Source organism: Harmonia axyridis, chromosome 3 (genome assembly GCF_914767665.1).
Source record: "Harmonia axyridis chromosome 3, icHarAxyr1.1, whole genome shotgun sequence".
Taxonomy (NCBI): Eukaryota; Metazoa; Arthropoda; class Insecta; order Coleoptera; family Coccinellidae; genus Harmonia; species Harmonia axyridis.
This window is the reverse complement of record NC_059503.1, coordinates 25,123,111-25,131,601: the sequence shown is the minus strand read 5'-3', so window position 1 is coordinate 25,131,601 and position 8,491 is coordinate 25,123,111. Positions and strand designations below refer to the sequence as shown.

Here is an 8,491-nt window from a genome sequence, read left to right as displayed (position 1 = left end):
TGTTAGTTTCTCAGAAAAAGAGACCGAGAATGGGGTATCAGATTTTGTCTATCACCTCTGGTTTAAAAGTTGTAGTGCTAAAACATCGAAATTTGCCCACCCTGTACAGTATGAATTTTTTCATTGCATATTTATCGGAAGCCTAGTTATAATTATGAGTTGTTGCATTGGCAGGCAGGCATTGGGTTGAGGTGGGGAAACTCAAATTTCAATGAGTCGTCGTTTCAATACCTTTTTATCTTCAGAAATACCTCATCACTTAGAAAGATTAATTCAGTATAGTAGTTAAGCTAATATATAAATATATTGGGATTAATTTAAGATGTTGACATATCCATTAATGAGGTACATATAAGTTTGATAAAATAATAATAATTAACACTAACTTCATTTGAAAATCTTTAAAAAACAGTAAAGAAAACTGTTATCTTTTCATAAAATAAAACATGAAAAATAGAAATGTTTTGCCCTTACTACTTTAGAATATTACTATGTTAAAGTAATATGTAACATCTACTATGAGTCACAGCATCAAGTTGGTGACTCACATGAAAAACTCGAAATATCTCGAAAACTGAATGGGCACAAAATTTTTTTCATACAGCAAAAATTGGCACAAAATGGGCACAAAATACCTAAATAAAAAAAATTCAAAATTTCCATGTATGAGTCACAGCGTCAAGTTGGTGACTCACAGGGAAAACTCGAAATATCTCGAAAACTGAATGGGCACAAAATTTTTTTTTTGCGGCAAAAATTGGCACAAAATCTGCACAAAATACCCAAATAAAAAAAAATGAAAATTTCCATGTATGAGTCACAGCGTCAAGTTGGTGACTCACGGTAAAAACTCGAAATATCTCGAAAACTGAATGGGCACAAAATTTTTTTTTTACGGCAAAAATTGGCACAAAATGGGCACAAAATAGCCAAATAAAAAAAATTTTAAATTTCCTTGTGTGAGTCACAGCGTCAAGTTGGTGACTCACGGGAAGAAATCGAAATATCTCGAAAACTGAATGGGCACAAAATTTTTTTCATACGGCAAAAATTGGCACAAAATGGGCACAAAATACCCAAAACAATTTGATACCAAAATTCGAGGAGTGGATCACCAACTTGACGCACCTTTCGCTCGGAGTTGGATTCTCCATATGAGCCCTTACCAAGATACAAGATACTTTTTATTTTTCATATTTAGGATATTTATTCGTGCTTTTATTGTAACATTGTTGCTTAGGTTTCTGATATCATTTCCTGTAATTTGAGATTTTCTTCCAGTCCTTTACTGAAGATGAACCCTGAAGGGTTCGAAACATGTCTATAAGAGATTTTTCAATAAAATTTTTCATCGTTTGTGGAGAAGACTTAGAGACCTCGATTCTCCTGGAGAATCGAGAAAATGAAATGGAGAATTTCTCCATTTCATTTTGATTGGAGTAGGTGTATTTGTTACGATATGAAATCGATCCATCGCGCAAATAGTATTGAAGGAAAATGAAATCCTTTCTGACAGCACTGCCTGTAACACTAAAATCTTCTATTGTTTTCTGAGTAGGTGGGATATGAACAATAACATAGGTACTCAATTTCTGTATCTCTGTTCATTGATAAAATACCTAATATAATGACCCGAGTATCCAATAATAGTAACCACATATTCAATTACTTTTAAACGAGCTTTTAAATAAATAATTATTTATATCTTATTTCACTTGAAATGAACTCTCCAGGAAGTGTCATATTCTACTCTACATTATTACCTCATTAGTCATTACTGAGCAATATTTTCACACAAATGAGTAAGATATCATTTTAGTAAAATGTATACGATTGGAGGCGCCGGGCATCGATCCCGGTACCTCTCGCATGCTAAGCGAGCGCTCTACCATCTGAGCTACGCCCCCTGTTGGTTTAATAACAATTTTTCCTGATTCAATTGAATAAATCATAATAATAAATACTTGCTTCGGTTATATATAAAATTACAATGTTAATTTTGTCCTCCCAAATAAGATCGGTTCAATCACAAAATCTTTCATCCATGAGTTATCTTCCTATCGAAAAATGTTATACAGTATAATTTATGACTTTATAATTACAACTCAAACTTTTATTATGTTTCCAGATCCAAGTTATCAGTATAAATTTCATTTCTGAGTTGGAGACCAAAACAATAGAAGATTTTTCATTATAGCACTAGCCGTGTCGTAAGTATACCTACCCCAATTTCTGATATTTCTCGAGCAAAATAATTCATTATGAGAGCTGAAATAGCGCCATTCTTCACCTCACTACAAGGGCATTCTTCACAAATACGCAGTATATTTTTCCACTCGAAGAAAAGTGCCAATGGGGCAGAAACTTTCCGCAGTTGTGTTGAAAATTCCGGCCGTTTCACGTGATGTTTATCTCGTGCCAGTCGAAAATTGATGAAGCGCATCTTGCAAAGGCACAATTCATTAAAAATTTTATTAATGGTCTTCCATCCGGATCTAGTGAACAAATCCGAAAAGTTAACGAAACAATTTATCTTATCAGAGACGTCTACGATTTTGGTCAATTTGGTGCTAGCAAGCGTTGAAATTGTTGCTTTCTTCGAAACGAATGGAATACTCAGATGATGTACAGTGTACACGATCCCATGAAGGTATAGAAAAGGAAATGAGGAAGAACTATTTTGAATGAGTACGTATAAATCTGAGCCAATGGAATATATTGGTAGGTACTTGAGAATGACGGTTTGTGTTCTTAAAATGGGCAAGTTGATCTAAATCTTAATCTATCTAATAATTAAGATATTGAATCTTATCTTGATTTTAATACTTTTTAGTGTTGAAATCCAGATAAGATGATTATTCTTATATTTCTTGGTATAATAGGGGAAGAGTTGCACTTGTGGATCAGGGTTTTCCTCCCAAATAGAACTTTTTGAATGAGAGTGGCGGACGTTCATTCATTTGCGGATATTTCCGTGTCCAGTGGAGTCCCGCAGGGTTCAGTCTTGGAACCCATTCTCTTCTTGCTGTATACATCTGATCTGCCTAGACCACTTAAATCCCCATGCCCACTTTTTGCAGATGATACGAAACTATGCATCGAATGCGAGGAATTGTGAGCTGTTGAGAATTGGTGGCAAAAATGGTTGTTGCCGCTAAATACCAGTAAATGCCACGTTTTACACCTAGGCAGAAATAACCATAATTCTCAGTATGCAGTCGATGGTTGTAACGTTGTACTCATGTGACCGCGTTCTAAGCTCAAGTCATTGGTCATTGCTGGCGCTGGGGAATTCATTATTTCACTAGTGTCTCTCGATAATAACACTACGATTAAAATTGATTTGACAAATTGGATCACGGTCACTTCTTGTTTTATACGGATTAAGAAGGAAATTAATGTTAAGCGAGATTTCCATGTAGGTACCACGGTCAATCCAATTTGACTTTGAAATGTTTCAGTTTGTTTGGAGAGAAGTTTTCATCTCTCGTCTGCTCCGCTCAGATTGAAAGATTTTCCATTTCTACTGGAATTTCTGGTTACCAGGTCACGGAAGAAAAGAACCTCCGCATATTTGAACTGCCACTGTCAAGCACATCGCAGTTACCATTATTCTGAGGTATACAGCTAAGTCCAAAATTTGTGTCATTGATTTTCTTTGTTTAGAAATATTGATGAATATTGTTGTATTGCTCTTTGGAATAATGCACGATATAGAAGAAAGAATAGCAGGATTGCTGTCACCAGGAAAGCTTTATGAAGGAAAGCTCCGTAAAACTTGATGAGATGAGAAGAGAAGAGGTTGCAGATGGGGTAGATGCGATGATGGATTGAGTTCACTTTATAAATACACTTAACTTTCACTTATAAGTGTTTTTTTAGGGAATGCACTTGTTGAGGAAGAATACGAAATATTAAGAAACGATATTTATCAAAACTGAATTTGACGGAATATAAGATTACACGGAAGATAAGTCTGAACGACGTAGACTATCTGCATTATTCGGAAGAAAGATCTGTACTAATTTAATGGCGGTGTGCTGCTTCTTTTATATTGATTTGATAAATGGTGCTGTCAGCAGAAATTACTAATGAATAGGCTTACTGTTATAGGGGCTGCCAACAATATACCAGGAATATGGAATTTATTGATTTCTACTGAACCTTGTTCTGAAATTGAAGGATCATTTATTTTCTCATTTTTATCATTCACGTTTAAAACAAAATCCTAGCCGGGCTTAAACGTGATATGGTCACCGCTTGTCCCCCGTTGGCCCCTGGGCCTCATAGTGCTCTTTGACTTGAGCTAGTCTCACCACGTGGTGGCTGTGACAGCAAAGATTAAACAGATGACCTACATGATGCAGAGATCTTTTATGGGTTGCAGCCTGGCAACGTGTCGTGCACTGTATTGCAGCTATGTGCTTCCTCTGATGGAATATGCTGAACCGGTGTGGTGCCCTTTTCTCAGGAGCTATCCTTGAGTCTGTACAGAGTGGGCAAATAAGCGAGGTAAGCGGCTATATCTCAGGAACCACTCATCGTAGAGACTTGCGGTAAAAAATTTTACCACTAAAGTAAACAAAGAAAAACACTGGAAATTGTTTTGAAGTTCATACCTCCACCGCTAGGGGGCGTAATAGCTATCGTCGAGTAGAAAAATGCATTTTACACGAACAAAAATTTCATTGAATTTGCATGAAAAAACCTAAAGGTCACAAAGCGATAATTTCAGGCGTTATGAAGTTATGGCCGATAAGAAGATATTCTTCAACTGACGCACTGCGAAAAACCAAATTGAGTCTTCAAGTTCTAACAGAAACAGAAATTCCATCAAATTTGTGTGAAAAAACCAAAAGGTCACAAAGCGATAGCTTCAGGGATTCTCTAGTTAAGGACGAAAAAAGATATTCTTCAACTGATGCACTGAAAACTAAATTGTGTCTTCTTTCGGCCATAACTCCAGAACGCCTGAAGCTATCGCTTTGCGACCTTTTGGTTTTTTCATACAAATTTGATGGGATTTCTGTTTCTGTTAGAACTTGAAGACTCAATTTGGTTTTTCGCAGTGCATCACTTGAAGAATATCTTCTTTCGGCCATAACTTCAGAACGCCTGAAATTATCGCGTTGCGACCCTCAGGTTTTTTCATGCAAATTCAATGAAATTTTTGTTTCTGTTAAGAAAATCCTATCATTACATTTGAAATTTCAGAGAAAAATGAACAAAACAATGAACTTCTGACTTAGCGCTCCCTATCGGAAGCAGCTGAATCAAATTCATCATGAGTATATATTTTCCTTAATCAACAAGATATTGTCTCTCAAATAAGATTTAATTTGCTCAAAAATGTTGAGGCAAACTGAAGTTACAGACATTTCAATCAGTCAGATTTCTATCTTTCCCCCACCCTTATTTGATGTCGCAAAATCGAAAGTGACAATTCAAACAGATAGAGAATTTTCCAAGGTTTACAGTGATGATATTTTTTTTCCAACTTGATATGAAAATTTTTCGAGTAAAATGCATTTTTCTACTCGACGATAGCTATTACGCCCCCTTGCGGTGGAGGTATGAACTTCAAAACAATTTCCAGTGTTTTCTTTTGTTCACTTTAGTGGTAAAATTTTTTACCGCAAGTCTCTACGATGAGTGGTTCCTGAGATATAGCCGCTTACCTCGCTTATTTGCCCACCCTGTACATCGTTGGAATACAAGGATTCCCTTCGGTAGGATAAGACAAGACTATCACGCTCGTCTAAGATTACTGACTCTACAAACATTTGAGGATCAGCAAGGTAGAGGTGATCTTATTGTAACTTATCGGCTCTGCATAGGTTCTTTGGTGTAACTTTGGATCACCTCTACATGAGAAGCAGAACCCAACTACGCGGCGATCCCTTCACACTGACAAAAAAGAAGCATAGTATAGGATAGTATAGTAAAGTATAGTATAGTATAGTATAGTATAGTATAGTATAGTATAGTATAGTATAGTATAGTATAGTATAGTATAGTATAGTATAGTATAGTATAGTATAGTATAGTATAGTATAGTTCTGTTGAGTATAGTATAGTATAGTATAGAATAGTACAAAACCATAGATCGTAGGTAGGTCTTTGCTTTTTTATCAACATACATGCTACTTTACATGCGAACCTGCCACATACGAACCATTCTTCGAGCCGGTAATTGATTTCCGCAATGCGTAAACACTTTGATCGCAGAGATTCCCCAAAATCGTATCCCAATTCATTAATATTCATTCACCTTACAACTTGTTCTCATTCTGCACGGCTCCTTTCAATTAATCTTCCGACTGGTTCTGATTTATTTTCGCAGTCGATGCATGAGTGCCACACTAGACTCTATCAATTATGGCGGCATCGGGAACGGTTATCCTCAATTTGTTGACAAGAGCCGCGAGCTGACTGTTCCACGACTGGGTGCGTATTTTGAAAGTTCTATTACACAGGCCAACACATATTTTGGTGCCTGCGATTTTTTAACTGTTCCTGAGTAATTTTTGGATGCAGAATGTAAAAAAGTTCTCAGATTTTGTCTATCAGATCTAGTTTTTGAGATTTTAAAAAAAATTGTGTATATAATTTACGTTATAACTGTTATAATATATAATATTACTATTGACAGTTAAAAAAAACAAAGACACATGGATTTAAGTATTTATTGCAAAAACTTAATTTACATAATTACATTAGTCACTAATCACATAAAAATTTTCTTTTATACGATTTTCTAGAATGGAGTTTACTAGGGCAGTCTCGCTGAAGGCTCCAGCAGTAGTCCGCCATCATGTGGCTATCCCATCGTCCTTGATAACGATCTTCCATAGTTTTAATATCCTGGTGGAATCTTTCCCCCTGTTCTTCACTACAATCACCTAAGTTTTCTGGAAAACGATCTAGGTGGCTGTGGAGGTAGTGAACTTTTATACTCATGTTACAGCCGAGAATATTAAAATTGGAAAGCATAGTTTCCACTAATTCTACGTAATTCTCTGCTTTATGATTGCCAAGAAAATTTTGTACTACTTGAACAAATGAACTCCAAGCGTTAGATTCAGTCTCGTTCATTGATGTGGTGAATTGTGGATCTTTAACAAGTTGCCTTATTTGAGGACCATCAAATATACCAGCTTTTAGTTTTTCCGTGCTAATGCCAGGAAATTTACATGACAAATACCCAAAACAATTTCCATCTCGATTTAAGGCCATCACAAATTGCTTCATTAGGCCTAGCTTGATATGCAAGGGCGGAAGTAAGATTTTTTTCTCTTGAAACCAAAGGTTCGTTGATCACGTTTTGTATTCCTTGAATCATGACATCTCTTGAAGGCCAATTTTTGTTAACCCAGTGCTCATTTTTAGCTCTGCTGTCCCAAAGGCACAAAAAACAAGGATATTTTGTATAACCACTCTGCTGTCCAAGGAGGAAGTTAACCATTTTTAAATCAACACAAAATGACCACTGATGTTCTTCGTATTTAATTTTTCTCAAAACTAATGCTATTGTTTCATATTCTTCCTTCATGGTAGTAGAATGACCGATAGGAATTGAGCCATATTTGTTACCGTTATGTAAAAGAACACATTTTAAACTACGTTTTGAACTGTCAATAAAAAGGCGCCAATCATCTGGAGTGTATTCAGGCAAACCCAAAAAAAAATATATCATTTAACCTGTAACGTGTATCTCAAAAACTAGAGCTGATAGAAAAAATCTGGTGGCATTTTTGGAATCAGCACATTAAAAACATCTAAAATCAGATGTTAGATTTCTGGCACCAAATTTTTTTTTCATTTTGTTGGCCTGTGTTATTGATACATTTATACAGAGTAGATTTGAGTATGGAGAGGCTCAGTTATCTCAGAAACGGACCTCACCATTTCTATAAAGCTTGATGTGCACGGATCTTGTGATCTGGACGATATTATGGTGGTATTTATATTGTTGTCAGATATTTCGTTTATTCGGAATAATAATGAACTTATATTTGAAATGGATTGCCTGATATATTTTTTGCCTTCCGAAATTCTTGAGAAATATTGAATATTTTTTATGTAATGTTTCCAATCCATAAGAGGGATTACCACCACGTGGTTTTTCGCTCCTGGTGCTCCTGCGATGACCAAACATTGTACGATGACGAAGTTCAGAAGTAGTACATTCACGAAATTATAATTTTACCCTTTTATAATGACTTTGGTAGTGATTTTTTCGAGAATATTTGAAAAATACATCAGCGCTTTGTACAAAGTATATATCATCAATTTTCAGCGAGAAACAGAAAGTTAGCAATTTTTTTTTCATTCTTAAATCAAAAATATTTATTTTCTACAATGTAGATTATTGTTTGAGGAAATTATGTCAAAACTCCATAAAATCGGTGGTGAATTGTGAGAAGAAATATTTCTAATATTGTTTTGAACTGAGCAACCACGTGGTGGTGCTCCCTCTTAAAAGCCATAA

General features: G+C 35.6%; 1 non-coding gene across 1 annotated transcript; it reads right to left on the bottom strand.

Moving 5' to 3' along the window:
- Positions 1 to 1,834: 1,834 nt before the first annotated feature.
- On the bottom strand, positions 1,835 to 1,907 carry Trnaa-agc. The gene has a single exon. It is a non-coding gene; the product is annotated as a tRNA-Ala (tRNA).
- Between the last annotated feature and the right edge of the window lie 6,584 nt (positions 1,908 to 8,491).